We start from the raw sequence: 20,267 nt of genomic DNA, 5'->3' as shown, positions 1-20,267 counted from the left end.
AAATTGTATTGTGAGATTTCATTGTTGAAGAAGCCAGGCAAATTTCTTGGTTAGTTAACTATTGGTCAGGGGTCAGCAAACCTTTTCAGTAGGGGGCCAGACTATATTTTGAAGGGGGGGGAATGAACAAATTCCTATGCCCCACAAATAACCCCGAGATGCATTTTAAATAAATAAAAGCACACATTCTACTCATGTAAAAACATGCTGATTCCCGGACCGTCCGCGGGTCGGATTTAGAAGGCAATTGGGCTGTATCTGGGCACCGGGCCTTAGTTTGCCTACACATGCTATAGGTCCTTTGTGTAATGAAGTGGCTTTGTGCCAGAAACCAGATGGGTGGGCTCCCTTCCATACTTGGCTGGTAGTGAGAAGGACAATACAGTGGTGCCCCGCAAGACGAACGCCTCGCAAGACGGAAAACCCGCTAGACGAAAGGGTTTTCCGTTTTGGAGGCACTTCGCTAAACGAATTTCTCTATGGGGTTGCTTCGCAAGACGAAAAAATCTTGCGAGTTCCCGCAGGTTTTTTTCGCTCCCCCCCCCCTTTCCTAAGCCGCTAAGCCGCTTATCAGCTGTTCCGCTGATAAGCCGCTTAACAGCTGATCGCTAAAAGCCGCTAGACCGCTAATAGCGCTAATCCGCTAAGCTGTCAATGGGCTTGCTTCGCAAGACGAAAAAAACGCTAGACGAAGAGAATCGCGGAACGGATTCTTTTCGTCTTGCGAGGCACCACTGTAGCCAGAGGTGTGTTAAGAGAGCTAGGCTAGAAGCAGGCAGAAGCCAGAGAAAGAACAATGCTTGATTTCTGCTTGAATCCAAGGCTGTGGCTATGGGAGAAGCAATACCTTCTGGGATGTTGATGCCATGAGCCTCTCCATTGTAGGCTCAGGTTGCATATATGTGTAAATAAACCATATATCCCAAAGATGACAGAGTCTCCAGGATGTGTCCCACATTCCAAAGAAACTGAACACTAGGTAAGCTCCTGGAACTCCCAGAGTCTTGCTCCGCTCAGAGATTGGGGTGGTAAAGGTGAAGGTAAAGGACCCCTGTGCAATTACCGGGAAGTCCAGTCAAAGACAACTATGGGGTTGAAGCGCTCATCTTGCTTTCGGCCGAGGGAGCCGGCATTTGTCCACAGACAGCTTTCCAGGTCATGTGGCCAGCAGGACTAAACTGCTTCTGGTGCAACGGGACACTGTGATGGAAGCCACAGCACAAGGAAACACCATTTACCTTCCCACAGCAACAGTACCTATTTATCTACTTGAACTGGTGTGCTTTCAAACTGCTAGGTTGGCAGGAACTGGGACAGAGCAACCAGAGTTCACTCTGTTCCAGGGATTCAAACTGCCGACCTTGTGATCAGCAATCCCAAGGCTCGGTGGTTTAGACCACAGCACCACCCGCATCCCAGGGTGGTGTGCAACAGTGTGGCCATAGGGTGCTAGCCTGGGGCATTTATTGCAGTCCACCCCACCAGTGTACACACAGCAGAGGGAGATTTAGGCAAGTGCAACTGGTTGCCGAGCCAAGGCGGGGTACCACAGGGCTTCGCAACTATGACTTACTGCATGTGCAGAATGGAAAGTGAAAGGTGGAGGGAGCCAAATTTTGGGCTGGCACATGGTGCCAAAACCAAAGTCCAGCCCTGCACACAGGTTGCAGTATTAACTAGGACAGAGTGGGGGGGTGGGGCAGTAGTAAGGTTGGCATGGGTTTTAGGCATCTGCATTCTAAAAGACCAATTTTAAATTTCAGAAGTGATTTTTAGGAGCGTGACAAGTAGGCCCATGGATTAGCACCAACAGCATTCTCCGGAGCAGGAGCAGATTCCATCAGAAATGGGTCTCTGATATCTCCTGTTTGTGATGACTGAGACACAGCGAGCATCTTTGCCAACTAAACCTTTTCTGTGGCTCCTGTGTATATACACAAACCTTGTGCTTCACACTCACATAAATACAAAGATGAGGCAAAACTTCCATTCCAGATGTTACCATAGCGATTCCCACAAGCTCTCTGTCTTGGAGCAATTGCTTTGTTTGGTTGCATAATCTGTGACCAATTTCTTCCGAAATAACAAGAAAAAGGAACCTCACGTAGCTTTTGGCTGTTTGCATCTCTTTGCCAGACTTGAGATCATAACCACGTCTCTCCCTCTGCCTCTCTCTCTCACTGTACTGTACTGCAATTCTGTGCAAGGACAGGGGTGGGGGGACCCAACTGTGAAATAAAGGTGCTATTCTGCTTTCCTTATTATTGTTATTTTAAATCTATAGCTTCTAGTCCTGAATGGCCTGCTCCCTAGGCTGTGCCTCATTGACTCACATTTTACAAATGTGAAGAGTTCACACAATAGCAACATCCATCTTTAACTAGGGTTGCCATATTCAGACAAAAGTTGTTTAGCTGTGTGGTTTTGTGTGTGTGTGTGTTGCAAAATCTACACTTATAGAAGGATGGAAGCCCTTTTTGGGTTATCTGGAAAACATAGCAACATATCATAATCAGATGAAACTGTGAGCAGGATTTGAAACAGGAGCAGCAGAAGAAAAATGATAATATTTTGAACAGAAGAATGTGTCTTAGGTGAAACGTTTATTAGAGTGCAGCATATAAATGGCATGGGATTAAGAACAGCATGGAAGGAAAGGCAGGAAGCCAAAGTTTAAAGAGAAATGCATAACAAACTTTAAACGTGGAATTTATTTGCGAAGATTTTAAAGTTTAATACAAAACTGATGCGCAAAAAGGAAGAAATTCTGAGCCACTCCACCTCCTGCCCCCAGGGAAGCAGCTGGTATCAGATTACTTCCCAACCTTTCTCTCAAACTGCTCCTCTGCCTCTCAAACCCATTAACCCAGAGATTCCATTTGCCATTTTAAGATGTGGCTTTTGCTGTGGCTGTTTTTGCAGTTTATAGCCTACAAAAACATTTAACCTGGAAAAGGAAAGGGGGGGGGGACACCAATTTGGATAAAGGTTTCCAGGGGTTGCAAAGTAGAAAGTATATACAGTGGTACCTCGCAAGATGAATGCCTCGTAAGACGAAAAACTCGCAAGACGAAAGAGTTTTTCATTTTTTGAGTTGCTTCACAAGACGAATTTCCCTATGGGCTTGCTTTGCAAGACGGAAACGTCTTGCAAGTTTGTTTCCCTTGTCTTGCAAGTTTGTTTCCTTTTTCTTAAAACCGTGCATTCAGGGGGTGCAGTTGCGACTTGACTTCGAGGAGCAACTCATAGCACGCGGTGTGGTAGCCTTTTTTGAGGTTTTTGAAGACTTTGGTGATTTTTGAAGCTTTTCCAAAATCCGTGCTTCGCAAGATGAAAAAATCGCAAGACGAAAAAACTCGCAGAACGAATTAATTTCATCTTGCGAGGTACCACTGTACGTGAATCATGATGACAACATTGTTCCATTAATGCAAATTAAATGCCCTTGCCAACGATCGGCTAATAATAATAACATGAGTAAACTGAATTGCACTTTCATGGAATATTTTGTGAGGCTTTTATTGGACGGCAGAGGAGTGGAGAGTTGCAAATTTAGGGCAGGCTGGTGTGATCTGGTTTTGGTCTCAGATTCAGAACTCAGGCTCCCCAAGGGCCCCACATTAATCTGAAAGCGAGAGGGTTTAGAAAAGGCAACTATATGGAACGCACACTTAGGAGCTGAGTGGTGTGTTTATTGAGCTGATGTATTTAGAAGTCGGCCACTGACCTCAAAGGGAAAGAAAAATAATGACCAACACTCACCCACCCACCCAGATGCCAAAGTAAAAGCGGGTAAAGGAGGGATTGGAAGAAGTATTCTTTTTCCAGGAATTTCTCATTCAGGATTAGATCAGCCCTTCCAGCTGCACCAGCCCTGATCAAAAATCAGTGCTGAATATATAGCCAGGAAGGATCAGAACAAGATCCATCCCGTCTAATCTGCTCTTTCCAACAACCACAGGCAGATCTCTGAAAGATAGATAGATAGATGAGAGAGAGAGAGAGAGAGAGAGATGATAGATGTTTGATGAGGCCCTAAGCTACTGAATGGGGTAATGGGGCCCTTTATATATCCAGCTGTCTTTTGTCAACAACAAAATTCTTGCTGTTTTTTGTGTTGAATATATGCTATATGGTAATTATTTATGGACCTAATAGGTATCTAAAGCCAATTGCACATGTTGCCATGCAACCAGTCCATGCAGAATGTAGGCACCCAATATATAGAAATGAGCAAACCAGGCAATGGGAAGCCTCCCTTCCCAGCTGAGGGATCCCCGCCCGCTCCTGCTGGCACGCAAGTAGGAATGGGATTGGGGCTGCTCCGATGGGAAGGGAGGCATTGCGCTGCCTGAGAGATCCCTGCCCCCTCCTGCTTGCACACAAGTAGGAGTTGGGATAGGGCTGCTCTGAAAGGCAGTGTGAAGCCTCCCTTTCCTCTGCCACCACCATCGCTGCAGCATCAATGTCCCAAATGTGTAGTATTGATTGATTGATTGATTGATGTGTCCCTGGATTCATTGAAAAAAACTGGTAACCTTATTCGGGTGGGGTGGGGACTGGGATCCATCTTGGGCAGATTGGCTGCCGGCTGCCTGGGAGAGATGCCTTGGATTCCAGGGCTGCACTGTTGTGGGGGATAAGCCCTTCTTGAAAGGACCATGCTATAAGAGCTGGACTCCCTCCATGCAGAGTGAGTAAATAGGTGAATAAACCATACAGTGCTACCTCGAGTTAAGAACCTAATTCGTTCTGGAGGTCTGTTCTTAACCTTAAACTGTTCTTAACCTGAGGTACCACTTTAGCTAATGGGGCCTCCCACTGCTGCCGCGCCACCGGAGCACAATTTCTGAAGCAAAGTTCACGATCCTGAAGCAAAGTTCTTCACCTGAGGTACTATTTCTGGGTTAGCGGAGTCTGTAACCTGAAGCGTCTGTAACCTGAAGTGTCTGTAACCAGAGGTACCACTGTATTTCTTAAAGCTATGACAGTCTCTGCCATGTCTCAATTCTCCCTCATTCTGACTTTCTCTGCACTTATCTCTCCCAAACTAGTGTAACACTTGAACACCTTGTCATCGCCTCATTCACTTGTGGGAGGAAAAAGCATTCACCAGTTTACCTGCTGCTGAGGCTGAAAGAAGACCGAGAACTGCACACACCTGAGACCTCTGCACACACCTGAGACCTCTCCACACCCCACTGGTCACAACCAGTTTCCCCCAGCTCAAATCAAATGGATGAAAACCTAGCAAACAATTCCCACTCCTGGAATCAGCACAAATCAGTAAGGCTGCATCTGTTTTTGAGAGCAAGGAATGGCCACCTCCACCACTCTCACGTTGTATCTGTCTTTGCCCAAATTTAGATGCAAAGTTGGGGAGAGACATCAAGAAAGAACTTCTGTGTTCACAAGCTGTGGTGGGAAACTTGAGCATGAGATCACAGTGTGGTCTGTCTCATGGGTTGAGACATATGACAAGTTCTACAGTGAGCTTGAGGTCATCAGTTTCAGTAAGTTTTCCATGAAGCTCTGAAGTGCTCATCATATATACAGATTGGGGTCATTAGCATCAAGCCTTCTTAGGGTCATGAACGTCAGGACTTCCTATCAAACCAGCCCAGCAGGCTGTGAGTTAGCAGACAAGAGGTGTCCCAAAGACCAGTTCCTGAAAATGACTTCTCCCCTTGCTGAATGCAACTTCCCATTGCTGAATCTCTGTTGAACCAATGATGATTTCTAAACATCCTCTCTTGTACACAGAGACATCAAAAGAAGTGTTGCAATGTGCCGGTCATATTTACGCAAAGTAGCAGCCATGGAATTTGGTTTCAGTTCAAGGGCTTAGCCCCAGAACATATAAAATAGGATATCATTATTTACTAGTGAAGCATCTGGCTGCATTTAGTCACAACAACACTCAGCCACAATTGTTCCTACTACTCGCTCCCACCTGTGACTAGCAAAAGCCAAATCAATTGTGCAAATCAGAGCAGCTTGTCCTGGTGCAGAATTTTAATTTACTATTATCGTATTACTATTATTTTGTTTTTACGCAGATCATTTGCTACCAAGACATTTTCACAGTCGGAATGAAATAACTCTCTTCTGTGTTTAATTGGTAGATTCCTGTACACTGTGACTTTTGTTTTGCTGCTTTTTTGACTATGAGCGGGACAATTTTACAGTGGTACCTTGGGTTAAGAACTTAATTCGTTCTGGAGGTCCGTTCTTAACCTGAAACTGTTCTTAACCTGAGGTACCACTTTAGCTAATGGGGCCTCCTGCTGCTGCCGCCACGTGATTTCTGTTCTCATCCTGAAGTAAAGTTCTTAACCCGAGGTACTATTTCTGGGTTAGCGGAGTCTGTAACCTGAAGCATCCGTAACCTGAAGCGTCTGTAACCCGAGGTACCACTGTATTATGTTACTGTTAATCTTAATGTTCCAATTTACTGTCATTTTCAATGGGAACTTGGTTGGAGAGTGATCTAGAATTATCACTGTTCTTTTAGCTAAGGCTGGCTGGTGTAAGGGCCTAAAACTGATTTCACAAACTGTTGTCAAATCACAGAACCCGTTTCATCCTTGAAGACTTCCTGACGAAGAGAGTGTGTCAAGCATTTTAAGCAAGCATTTCCTGAAGTGACCACATGCAGCCCCTTTGCAAAAACCATTAAAGAAGTCCTTAATTGTTGATGTTTTATTGTGTTTTCAATATTTTGTTGGGAGCCACCCATAGTGGCTGGGGCAACCCAGTCAGATGGGTGGCATAATAATAATAATAATAATAATAATAATAATAACAACAACAACAACAACAACAACAACAACAACAACAACAATAATATGCAGAAAGCTAAAGGATATGGCAGGAGAGATGGGGAAAGACTTGCATCCCAGATTTCTTGGGAAATGGCCCCAAAGGCACACCCACACACCACACACCCAAACTATTTGCTTTTGGGAAATGCTAGGTTTGAGCTTGAAGCAGCCAGCAAGTAGGCTTTCCAGAATCTGATTTAGAGCTGTAAAATGTCAAATGTGGAGAGGTGACAAGAAGTGGGTGTGGAACGTAGCCTCTTTCCCAGTTGACTCTTTGTCTGTCAACTTTTCCACCAAGCTCCAGCTCACTTGTTCTGCAAACTGAGTGACTCTTACTACAAAGAAGTGTACTACCCATACATTCTCCAGGCACAAATCTGCTTGCTGGGGCAGAGCAGGGGAGGGGTGTGTGTGTGTGTGTATGTGTGTGTGTGTGTGTGTGTGTGTGTGATTTTCTTGGGAAACAGTAGTACAGAGTCTCTGTTTTCAAGCCATCATATCCTTCAAAGTCCATCATTCAAAGTGAGACTGTACAGTTTTAGGCAATATGGGCTTGAGTGGGGGGAAAGAGGTAGGAAGAGACAGGGGAGAAAAGTAGAAGAGAGTAAGATTTCATTATTTTCCATAGTATGTGAGCCAAGCTACTGGGTCAGCGTCACGTAAACAGGTACTTTATTTTTGCTGGCAGTGCAAGAGCCCAGACCAGGGCATGCTTGGCTGAAGTGTGTTTTGTCTCTGTGTGTGAGACAGAGGCTTTTAGACCCATGTTGATAAAGTGTGTTCTCCCTCATGGAGAGCACAGGTTGCGGGCAGGGCTGACAAGACACCTCACTGTTACTAGGCAAATGGTTTGGCCATCCTGTAAGCAGGGGCGGGCTGTTACTGGGGAAATTTAGATGTTGCCAATTAGTGATTGACAGCCCTATTTGTTAAATACAAGGCACGCAACAACGGACGTCCTCTTTCGCTGCATGCTTCGGATCACCAGGAGCACTTGGACCGTGGAGTTATCTTCTCATTGTCTGGTTACATTTCTTTATTTCCCCCTTCTCTTTAATGCTCTCTACTCCCTTAATTAATTTAATTCCACCCCTTTTCTTTTCCTCTTTGATTTCCCACCCCACCCCTTACCAGGATTTACAAAGGTGCGCCAGTTTCTGATTTGATCCTGTAACGTCCCGCTTTTCCTCAGGACATCCCTATTTGGAGAAATGTTGGAGGGTATGGAGTTATGTGACCCCCTGTATAGTTTTATTATGTTTTTATACAGTGGTACCTCTGGTTACGAACTTCATTCGTTCCGGAGGTCCATTCTGAACCTGAAACCGTTCTTAACATGAGGTACCACTTTAGGTAATGGTGACTCGTGCTGCCGCCACACGATTTCTGTTCTCATCCTGAGGTAAAGTTCTTAACCCGAGGTACTACTTCCAGGTTAGCGGAGTCTGTAACCCGAGGTGTTTGTAACCCGAGTTACCACTGTATATGTTGGAAGCCACCCAGAGTGGCTGGGGCAACCAAGTCAGAAGGGTGGGGTATATATAATAATAATAATAATAATAATAATAATAATAATAATAATAATAGGACATCCCTATTTTTTATTGGAGAAATGTTGGAGGGCATGGAATATTCTGTAGCTTTTAATGCACTGAGGCAAGTTTTGAGGGACAGTGGACTGGCCCCCTGCTGAAAAAGTTTGCTGACCCCTGGATTAGGGTAACTGAGAGGCTTGGCACCCACAATTTTAAGCCCATCGTGTTATTCCCAAGAGATGCAACAATTACTGCAGAAGCTGTGGCTGGTTCACTCGCCATTGCCAGCATATGGCATGGCTACCCTGTTCCTGAGCCATTTGGTAGCTCAGCAGTGAAGGGGGTGGGTAAATAATAGGGCTCAAGTGGACCAAGGCTGAAAGTTGAGAAAAAGAACAGATGTGAATTTTTGACTCCAGATTCAGGTAGTTGTGACCGGGAGAGGTTTACAGAACTCTCAGTGGGCCTAAAATGGTTTATGTTAGCAAATCCCGCCCCAGCATAAGCAAGCAAGGAGGCCCTGACTTTGTGCACGTAGCATGAGGGCTTTTTTTTTTTTGCAAAGAAAATTGTGTGGTGCGCAGGAAGGGCACCGAAAAAGCAATACCTTAAAAGCACTTTGCTCTCTTGTACATTATGAGCTGGCCCCCTCTGACATGGAGCTCACTGGGATGTTTCAGATTTCTTATAAAAGCAGGGTAGTCTAGACGTGTGCCTCACCATCAATCTAGGTGCATTGTGTAAAATCTGAAAACATAGGCCAAATCCCCAGGGTGTTTGTGAGAAATCATTTGGCTGTCTCTGTAGTGTAAACCACTCTGTTTTATACCATTTTAGTGATCCTGGCTTCTCAAAAAAAAAAAAAAAAGATCTTAGGAAGTATTCACACCATACAATTAGACCACACGACTCCTTGCCTGCCCTCAAATAATAATACTAGGATCTGCAGTTTCTTAAGGGTGCTTCGAATTGTGAGGGGCAAACTACAGTTCCCAGGATTATATCAGGGGAGCATGTGCTGTCAATGCGACTGTCGTTCAGTGAGTGTGCTGAGAATTCAGCACATATGCTCAATATTTTCTGGAAGAGATCACTAGTTGTTTGGCAGAATCACAATTCCCTGTTAGGCCAGTTCAGTTGTCCTTCTTCACAGAGGACTGTACCATTTAAAGATAAGGAACCAGAAGAGGACACAGAGGGGACCTTGAAGTAGCCCATCAACTGTTAGTATTTGGACAGCACATTGGAGAGGCACATAGCCCTGCATTTCTATTTAAATTACTTACTTTTCAGTGTACATCTATATATAAATTAGCATTTGCAAGTTTTCTACAAATCATTGTCTCCTTCTCTCTCTCTCTCTCTCTCTTTCTCTCATGATGCATTAAGCAGCAACCCTAACCTTGAGAATATAGTGAAGGTTGGTGAATTCACAATGTGCAGATCCCACTCTGCACTATAGCTCAGAGCTGGAGAACCTATGGGTCTCTGGGTATTTCTGAATGCCAACTCCCATCAATCCCAGGAAGAATGGTGATTGATCAGAGATCAGGTATGTCCCACACAGAACAGGAACAGACCAAATGCTGGAAGGATGGCATCCGACACCTCTTGACCCAATATCAATTACAAGATCTTCAGGTGATCATGAAGATTGATAAGAGGCACTTAAGAGATTGTCTCTTCAGGTCCAATGCAGAAAGGGATTTAACCACGATTGCCTCTACCAAAAGTTCACCATGGTTCCCACTTATCAAAACGGAGCACATCCGAGCTAGTTATTTGACAAAGCACCCACTTGCCATACTAAGAATCGCTTTTACAGAATTACAATTCCAATCGATGCCCTCAGTGGTGGTGGATGGTCGGTACAGCAAAGTACAGTACAAGGAGAGATTTTGCATAGAGGACCTGTACCACTATTTATTGCCATGCTTGCTATATATAGAACCAAGAGACCGATTTATAAAACCCCTGCTCACGAATAGAACACACTCAAACAGGGTGGAAAGGATGAAATGGCTGGTGAGTGATACTGATGACTTCGTAACTATATGCATTGGCAGTTAAGAAGATCAGGAGAAAAGAACTAGATAAAATAGCGGTCAATTGCAAAGGTGATTCAGACATTTAAGCTGCCACATTCTACCTGAGAACCCCTTGCTATTCTATCGTATGCAACAAATAATTTTTAGGAGACGTGATCGTGGTTTATTGTATCTGCAGTGCCTGATGTTTTTATGGTTTTTATGGTTACTGTTGCTTTTCTTTTTGTTCCCTTTGTGAATGATGCCATGGCCTTTGGCTAGTGCAACAAAGTTGTTGTTGATGATGATCAGAGATCAGGATGCATTTCTATGTGTTTTGCCCCCAAACCAGCTAAGAATCAAATTGAGAAGAAAGACCTAGCAGCTGTGTTTTAGGCCACTTATGTGCACACAGCCAAAGAGTCTTGTGTTATCTTAAAGATAAACACGTTTATTATGGCATAAACACTTCATCTCTGTCTATTAAAATCAACAGTCTTATAATGCACTTAGTTTTAGATGGATTATTTAGGGTTGAAATGAATATCACCAAGTGATACCCCCTCCAAAAGCAAAGCTAATATAAGCCCCAATTGAAATACTTGTTTAACGCAAGTGCAGAGTTTGTGATTGATTTCACTGGGGCCCAGATTAGAGTGTTCTTAAGACTTTCGTCGAACTGTTTATCAGAAGAAATGTCCTTTTGATTTAAAAAGTGGTAAAAATAGACCATGTAGACAAGCAACAAGCTCAGCTGATCTGGGGCCATGCTTCAGAGACCTTCTAAAAAAGGAACAACAGATTAAAAATAAATCTTTAAAAGGTGGCGCGTCAGAATAAGCGCTTTCACTTTCCCAGCAAAACACATCCTCACCCTGACACTTTGCCCTCTAGATTTACCACGTTCATTCGTTTCAGTTCAGAAGTTCATTGGCATGTCTTGCATTTGAATTCAAGTAAACTCCAAGCACTTTTTGCAAAGCTTAAATGGTACGCGGAGTCCAATGACAAAATACCCATTTCTGGCCTTAAACCAGTGGAAAGAAGATATGGGAAATTACTGAACTTTAGGGAATACAATATTATGATAAGCTCAAACATAAACATGTGACTTTGCATCACTGTGTTAAGTAGAATTGCTGAAAAAGTTGTACGAAGCTTTCCCTTGATGTTCATGAAGGGAATTTCCATAACTTTTTTTCTCTCTTTTAAATTTACATAGCTGTCCACTTTTCCCTTTTATTGTGAGGAATCCTATTCGGAATAAGGGAATTTCCCTTTAAAAAAGGAAAACATTGACAGCTATGAATTTAGCTCATTTCTTTGCAGTGTGAGATAATTATATATTCCCATCTAGACCTGTAATGGGGAACTGGGCTCAACGTAATTTCATGCAGCACTCAGCATCATCCCCCTCCCCCCTCTCTCTGTTGCAGGCCTACTCTTGTTCCGGGAATCACATCCTCTTATGGTGTCCACACAACACGCTAAACCATGGTTCGCTACACCATGGTTTGCCATTGCACACAAACTCAGCACTCTTTCATGACCATGGTTTGTTTGTCCATCCCAGAAGCCCACCCAGATACAAAGTCATGAGAGGCAAGAGCAGCTGGAAAACAGACCAAAATTTGGGGGGGGAAACAGGCCATGGCCTGTTCACTCATCCGTGGGATGACTTGTGGTTAACTCCTAGTTTGTTAAACAAACCATGGCTTAAACCTGGCATGACTAAGCTTTTTCTAGGACAAGGGATGTACTGACATGTGCGTGTCAAAGTGGGTGTGGCTTTTTTTTAAAAAAAAAAAAGGACAAGGCTTTTTCCGTGGCATCGAGCTGTCACAGAAACCTTCTGGGATCACAGAGCCACAGCAGGGGATCTGTGGGAGTGATAAGTAAAGCGAAGTTTAAATGTTTCGGCCTTTTGGAGGACACACAAAAACCCTTTGGCATAATTAATTAATTAATTAATTGACTTTCTACACCACCCTTTATCTGAGGATTCTGCTGGCATCCGTCTGTCTGAAGAGACAATGGAGTGCATGGCTGGGGGTGAAGTCAAACTACTGTATTTGGGAATCACAGCGCCTGCTGTGGCTGCAGAGACTGCTAACTTGTAACTGCTTCCTCCCGCATTGTTTTTGTGGTGTTAGCAAGCACCAGAGTGGCTTCTCCAGGGTGCAAGCCTGGGTTTTGTGCATGGAGGTCCTGGGCTGCCCAGATGACAAGACCCCACTCTCAGCCTCACTCAAAGCAAAGCAGAGAAGTACATTTGGCACCAGCTTGGCTGCAGGAGTTGCTGGAAGGAGGCATACAAGACACCATCCAACTGTCTTAGGGACTCAACTCCAGATTTGTGTAGGGTTTACTCCTTGGCCTTTTCTCCAACCAAATATGTCTTGCAAGGCAGCAGGTACATATTTTTCATCGGGGTTTCCTCCCGAAGGCTTTCTCATGAATGAGTTTAGCTGTTTAGGATCACAGGGAAGTTTACAATATAACCCCCCCCCCCACAAAAATACGTAACATGGTAACAAACAATAAACACAGTTTAAAAGACCGTAAAAAGGTAAAGGTAAAGTGACCGCTGACCATTAGGTCCAGTCATGGCAGACTCTGGGGTTGCGCCGCTCATCTCACTTTATTGGCCGAGGGAGCTGGCGTACAGCTTCCGGGTCATGTGGCCAGTATGACTAAGCCACTTCTGGTGAACCAGAGCAGCGCACGGAAACGCCATTTACCTTCCCGCCAGAGCGGTACCTATCTATCTACTTGTACCTTGATGTGCTTTCAAATTGCTAGGTTGGCAGGAGCAGGGACCAAGCAACGGGAGCTCACCCCGTCGCAGGGATTCGAACCGCCAACCTTTTGATTGGCAAGTCCTAGGCTCTGTGGTTTAACCCACAGCGCCACCCGCGTCCCTTTTTAAAAGGCCGTAAATGGTTTAATTAGCCAAAAACTATTACGTGTGCACTGCTCCTTTTGACCCAGTACTGAGCATGCACCCATTCTTTTCTCTGAATAAAGGATCATGCCTACAAATGGAGGGACTCATAGGAGAAGTCAAAAGTTATTTGTTTATTTTGAAATGACAGTTTTTTGTGGTTTTTGAGGGAGGCAAAATCCTCCTGGGGATCTGCAGGTTAGTTAACAGCAGTTTAAACAAACTCAGAATTATGTGTAAACCAGGTGTGTGTTGAGAGAGAGAGAGAGAGAGAGAGAGAGAGAGAGAGAGAGAGAAGGAAGGAAAGAACGAAAGAGAGGAGGGATGGGGAGTCACACAGAGAGAACAAACTACATGATACTGCAGTGCTGCAATCTCTGCCCACAGAGATTCTATGTACATATATAGCACGTCACAAAGAATGTGTGAATGACGGGACAGGTCCCTGCCCCAAGGGCCTTACAATCTGTAAACAGACACAAGGAAGAGAACAATGGAAGAGGAAGCAAATGGAGGCTATCGAGATAAACCTTTGTGGCAGCACCAAATCAGTCGCTTTGAATGGAAAGCTCTCATTATGCTTAATAATCGTATTTAGCAGGTTACAGTTTTCAAACCACTTCACATACATTATGTCAGTACTCCTCAGAACAACCCTCTAAAATAGGCCAGCCCTATTAAGCCTATGAGGAATTGAGGCTAGGAAAAAGAGTGGCTGCATGCTGAAAACCACGTCATGCGTTTGTAGTTGCTGTCGGATTAAACTGGGGACTTCCTGAGTCCTGACTCATACACTTAAAAGGATGAAACCAGTTGTGGCATGTTGAGTCTCTCTTGTTTTAATTGAAATAGCATCAGCAGCTGGGAAGGTGGAATGTTGGCATTACCTTCAAGCCTCTTCAACAGCGCAAGGTAGTGTCAGAGTCCTCGGTCACACAGCAGGGATGCGGGCCACATTTTTAGGGAACCTCCAAGGAGCTCAAGGTCATGGTAGGGAGTTCTCACCATCTCCAAAACAACCCTCCGAGGCAGGTGAGGCTGAGAGGCTGAGAGAAAGTGACTGACCCCAGATCACACAGCAAAATTCATGGGTGAGTGGAAATTTGAGCCCTGGGTGGAATCCACACACACATATAAAAACCATTCTGAAAATGCTTTTTTCTTTTTTAAGCGTTGTGGCGATCACACAGGACCCCCGGACATTTGACAGTCTATTGACCCTGTGCCACCACTGCGATTGCTTTTTCTGCTGCCACCACCCCGTTTTTCACAGGGACACATGGAGTCCAGACAGTTGTTAACATAAACAAATAATCAAGTTTCTTTTTAAATGCAGGAACAATCTTTTGGTTCCAGTTAGTTTTTCTTGACAGTTTCTTAATCTTAGTTCCTAACAACTTCAAACTGATTATTCCCAACTATCTATCTGACTCCACCTAACAATTCCTCTCACTCTCTCACAATACAACTCAACCAACCCACTGCCTATTCCTCCCTCTTCCTTCTCCAATTCCCAAACCTCAACTGACTTTCAAACACTCCCACTCTAACTTTTACTCCCCCTTGCATTCCCACTGGCCAAACACATTCTCACTCATTTAATCCTTTCCTAATGACCCACCTGGACACAGGTGGCGCTGTGGCGCTGTGGGTTAAACCACAGAGCCTAGGACTTGCCGATCAGAAGGTCAGCGGTTCGAATCCCTGCAACGGGGTGAGCTCCCGTTGTTCGGTCCCTGCTCCTGCCAACCTAGCAGTTCGAAAGCACGTCAAAGTACAAGTAGATAAATAGGTACCACTCCAGTGGGAAGACCAGCAAGAAATGGATGTCTCGTATACCCCAGGTAGTGTGGTTGCTGACCTTGAGCCAGACATCCTGGAGAGTGAAGTCAAAAGGGCCTTAGAAAGCATTGCTAATAACAAGGCCAGTGGAAGTGATGATATTCCAGCTGAACTATTTAAAATTTTAAAAGATGATGCTGTTAAGGTGCTACACTCAATATGCCAGCAAATTTGGAAAACTCAGCAGTGGCCAGAGGATTGGAGAAGATCAGTCTACATCCCAATCCCAAAGAAGGGAAGTGCCAAAGAATGCTCCAACTACTGCACAATTGCACTCATTTCACATGCTAGCAAGGTTATGCTTAAAATTCTACAAGGCAGGCTTAAGCAGTATGTGGACCGAGAACTCCCAGAAGTGCAAGCTGGATTTCGAAGGGGCAGAGGAACCAGAGACCAAATTGCAAACATGCGCTGGATTATGGAGAAAGCTAGAGAGTTGACTATGCAAAAGCCTTTGACTGTGTCGACCACAGCAAACTATGGCAAGTTCTTAAAGAAATGGGAGTGCCTGATCACCTCATCTGTCTCCTGAGAAATCTCTATGTGGGACAAGAACTGGATATGGAACAACTGATTGGTTCAAAATTGGGAAAGGAGTACGGCAAGGCTGTATATTGTCCGCCTGCTTATTTAACTTATATGCAGAATTCATCATGCGAAAGGCTAGGTTGGATGATTCCCAAGCCGGAATTAAGATCGCCGGAAGAAATATCAACAGCCTCAGATATGCAGATGACACAACCTTGATGGCAGAAAGTGAGGAGGAATTAAAGAACCTTTTAATGAGGGTGAAAGAGGAGAGCACAAAATATGGTCTGAAGCTCAACATCAAAAAAACAAAGATCATGGCCACTGGTCCCATCACCTCCTGGCAAATAGAAGGGGAAGAAATGGAGGCAGTGAGAGATTTTACTTTCTTGGGCTCCATGATCACTGCAGATGGTGACAGCAGTCAAGAAATTAAAAGACGCCTGCTCCTTGGGAGAAAGGCGATGGCAAACCTAGACAGCATCTTAAAAAGCAGAGACATAACCTTACCAACAAAGGTCCGCATAGTTAAAGCCATGGTTTTCCCAGTAGTGATTTATAGAAGTGAGAGCTGGACCATAAAGAAGGCTGATCGCCGAAGAATTGATGCTTTTGAATTATGGTGCTGGAGGAGACTCTTGAGAGTCCCATGGACTGCAAGAAGATCAAACCTATCCGTTCTGAAGGAAACCAGCCCTGAGTGCTCACTGGAAGGACAGATCGTGAAGCTGAGGCTCCAATACTTTGGCTACCTCATGAGAAGAGAAGACTCCCTGGAAAAGACCCTGATGTTGGGAAAGATGGAGGGCACAAGGAGAAGGGGACGACAGAGGACGAGATGGTTGGACAGTGTACTCGAAGCTACAAACATGAGTCTGACCAAACTGCGGGAGGCAGTGGAAGACAAGAGAGGCAGTGGAAGACGAAGAGTCGGACACGACTAAATGACTAAACAACAACAACAACCAGTGGGAAGGTAAACGGCATTTCCGTGCGCCGCTCTGGTTCGCCAGAAGCGGATTAGTCATGCTGGCCACATGACCCGGAAGCTGTAAGCCGGCTCCCTCGGCCAATAAAGCGAGATGAGCACCGCAACTCCAGAGTCGGCCACGACTGGACCTAATGGTCAGGTGTCCCTTTACCTTTAATGACCCACCTAGGAGGCAAACGCCACAAGCTTTTTAAAAAAATACATTGAATTTTCCATAAGGCTCGCCATTGCCATCTAGTGTCATATTGTATATTGCACTTAAAACACACTTAAAACGTTTTGTTTCCAGCTGTAGAGGTAAAGGCAAAGGACCCCTATGCAGTTAAGTCCAGTCAAAGGTGGCTATGGGGTTTTGGTGATCATCTCGCTTTCAGGCCAAGGGAGCCGGTGTTTGTCCACAGACAGCTTTCCGGGTCTTGTGGCCAGCATGTTTTACAGGTGGTATTTAACACCACTTAAACTCGCCAAAATTTATAAATTATAATCCAACCTTTGTTGGAAATGTAACAAAGAACCTGGAATAATTCGTATGTGGTGGGGTTGCAAGGAAATAAAGAAGTTTTGGGGAATAATACATGAGGAACTTAAGAAAATGCAAAAAAAAAAAACCAAAAAAAAAAAAAAACCCTTGATAAAAAAATCCCAAAGCTTATCTGTTAGGGTTGGTGGGCAAAGACATACCACATATAAAAAACAATCTTTTCCTGCTTGTTTCCTGCTTGGCAGGGGGTTGGACTCGATGGCCCTCGTGGTCTCTTCCAACTCTATGATTCTATGTGCAACAACAGCTGCCTGGGTAGTGATTGCCACTACATGGAAATCTCAGAACACACCAACAAAGGAAGAGTGGATTTGTAAATTAAGTGAGTATATAGAACTGGCAAAATTAACTTCAATTATAAGATATCAATCAAATCAAAAGTTAAGAATGGAGTGGAAGTATTTCGAAGATTATATGTCAAAATATTGTTCTAAAAATGACATGCTAATAGGCTTAGAATAAAAAAAGTAAGCAATAACAAAACCAATAAAGAAAGAAGGAAAAATCAGATTTTAACAAAAATAATTTATTATAGAATGCAAGGGGGAAAAGGTAGAAAGAAATACAAAGAAGTTGAATTGCTGTGGAGGGAAGTAGAGGGTGGGTGGTGGGTTTTATAATTAAGTGTATAATTATGTAGCTGTTGTATTTTAGATATTATATTTTATGTGAGGGAATCATTAGGAATTTTGGTTATTATGTATATATGTTAAGTTTCAATAAAGATCTTTGAGGGGGGGAAACCGCTTCTGGCACAACAGAACTCTGTGATGGAAACCAGAGCGCATGGAAACACCATTAAGTACTTAACCCGAGGTACCACTGTTTTTGTGTGCACTTCAAATAAAATATGTGCAGTGTGCATAGGAATTTATTCATATTTTTTTCAACTATAGTCCGGCCCCCGACAGTGTCTGAGGGACAGTGAACCGGCCCCCTGTTTAAAAAGTTTGGGGACCCCTGCTTTAACCACTACGCAACACTGCCTCTCTTGTTAAGCCTTACTTCCTTTTGCCTCCCCTTTTCCTGCTGTCCTTCTATTGTTTTCTTTTACATATATATATATATATATATATATATATATATATATATATGGTTTTTCAAATTAAAATTTTACAGAGATATATCAAACATGAATCATAAAAACAAGATTCCAAAGAATCTCCTGGACTTCCACCCTCCCCTTTGTCATTCCTATTATTAATCATTTCATCCCGCATTTTTTATGAAGTCCAAATTGATAATCTCCATTGTGCCCATAATTCAACCTTAAACTGCAAGTGATATTCCAACCCTACTAAAGATTTTAACTGTTTACAATGGTCTTTAAGATAAGTTATAAATTTTTCCCGTTCCGTATTAACATTTTGGTTTTCCTGATTTCTGCCTTCTCTTGTTTTCTAGATCATAAGCCACTTGGAGGAGAGACACATCCTTTCATTCTTTGAGAAGGGATATGTTCATGAATAGTGCTATTAAATACTCCCAGTACTGCTACAACGTATCAATTAATGCTACTATTAGTCTTATACCTAACATCAATCTATAAATGGCTGACATTGAATCTGCTTCCCAGAGGAATAGCCCCACTGATCCTCTGGGACCAGTTCCAGTCAGGCTGGCAGACAGCAGTCCTGAACACCCTTCAGAAACTGGGTTTTGCCTCTCAAGCTCTTCTAAGTCTGGGGTTGGGCCAGGCAAAAGCTACGGTCAGGCAAAGAATCATAGACACCAAGAGACAACAGGACTGCTCAAGGTGCCCTGACTATAAAATCGGAGAAATCGAGATATATATAGTGTGATGGCCTGGGATTCCGATTCAGAGGATGAACCAGAGGAATCCCAGCCTGCACAGGAGTCCCCGCCTCCAGGGCCGGCTGAACTGGGGCAAGGCCTAGATGCTGAAGAGCCTGCACCTGTGACAGAGCATCAGGAGCTGGCCCCAGGTGAAGCCCTTCTGGCCCCAGAGGGGCTTGACGACTCAGTGGCCACAGGTGAGCCTCCTCCAGGGCCCAGTAACCCTTCGGCCTCTCCTGATCTGCAGAGGCTTAGGGCAGAGAGGCGAAGGGAACTGGTTGCCCCCAGGAGGAGTGCTCGCCTTAAGGCCAGAGGAGGCGGGGCTCCTGGGGGCCGGGACCGCCCCCGGCCTTAGAAGAGGATAAAAGCCCAGTCAGCCTGGCCCCAGGTTGCGGGAGCAACGTCGTTGTTGGCTTTGGACCTTCCTGTGTTCCTGATCCCTGCTTGGCCTCCTGTTCCTGACTATCCGGTGTTCCAGTTCCCAGCTCGGCCTCCTGTTCCAGCGTACCTGTTCCCCGCCCGGCTCCCCGTCTTGGACCTCGCCCCTCTTCGTGTGGACTCTGCTTACACCCACGGTACCTTCCCCCGGGACCAGCACATATAGCCTCATTCAGTGGCGTAGTGTGGGGGGTGCGGGGGGGCCCGGCCGCACCAGGCGCAACATCTGGGGGGGCGCTCGCCGCCTCCGGAGTCGCCGAAGAGCCTCGGGCGCAGGAATCTGGAGTACCTCCACCGGAATCTGGAGTACCTCCAGACCACCCGCAAGCTGAACCAAAGACAGATCCGGTGGGCGTTGTTCTTTTCCCGGTTCCAGTTCCGGATCCGCTATATCCCTAGCTCTCAGAACCAGAAGGCAGATGCCCTGTCCCGGAAACCTGAAGACAACGCAGACACGGTACAGCAAGCAGAACCCACCACGATCCTACCTCCAGCTGCGTTCCTGGCCACCCAGGAGGCGGAACCACTGCAGGCTCGGGTGCGGGAACAGCAGCGGGTCGACGCTTGGGCCCAGGAACGACTCCGGGAGCTGGCTGAAGGGTCCAGCCCACAGTGTCCGGGGCTGGTCCTGCATCAGGGCCTTCTGCTGCACCACGGCCGTCTGTACATCCCGCCAGGGCCACTGCGGCTGGAGGTTCTCCGGATGGCCCATGATGCCCCAGCAGCGGGGCACTTTGGACGGTATCGGACCACCCATCTGGTCAGTCGTGAGTTTTGGTGGCCCCGCCTGAAGGCCGACG

The 20,267-nt window shown here is 45.1% G+C and overlaps 1 long non-coding RNA gene across 1 annotated transcript in view; it reads right to left on the bottom strand.

The window, feature by feature from the left end:
- Positions 1 to 6,186: 6,186 nt before the first annotated feature.
- The window catches only part of LOC309344027, a 347,184-nt gene continuing 333,103 nt past the window's right edge, over positions 6,187 to 20,267 (bottom strand). Inside the window, exon 3 of the long non-coding RNA XR_014157555.1 lies at positions 6,187 to 6,290. This is a non-coding gene — a long non-coding RNA (uncharacterized lncRNA). The remainder of the gene's footprint in view (positions 6,291 to 20,267) is intronic.

This window comes from Podarcis erhardii, assembly GCF_964252035.2.
Source record: "Podarcis erhardii genome assembly, chromosome: 6".
NCBI lineage: Eukaryota > Metazoa > Chordata > Lepidosauria > Squamata > Lacertidae > Podarcis > Podarcis erhardii.
Note: the sequence above shows the minus strand (reverse complement) of the source record. Positions and strands in the feature narration are given on the sequence as shown.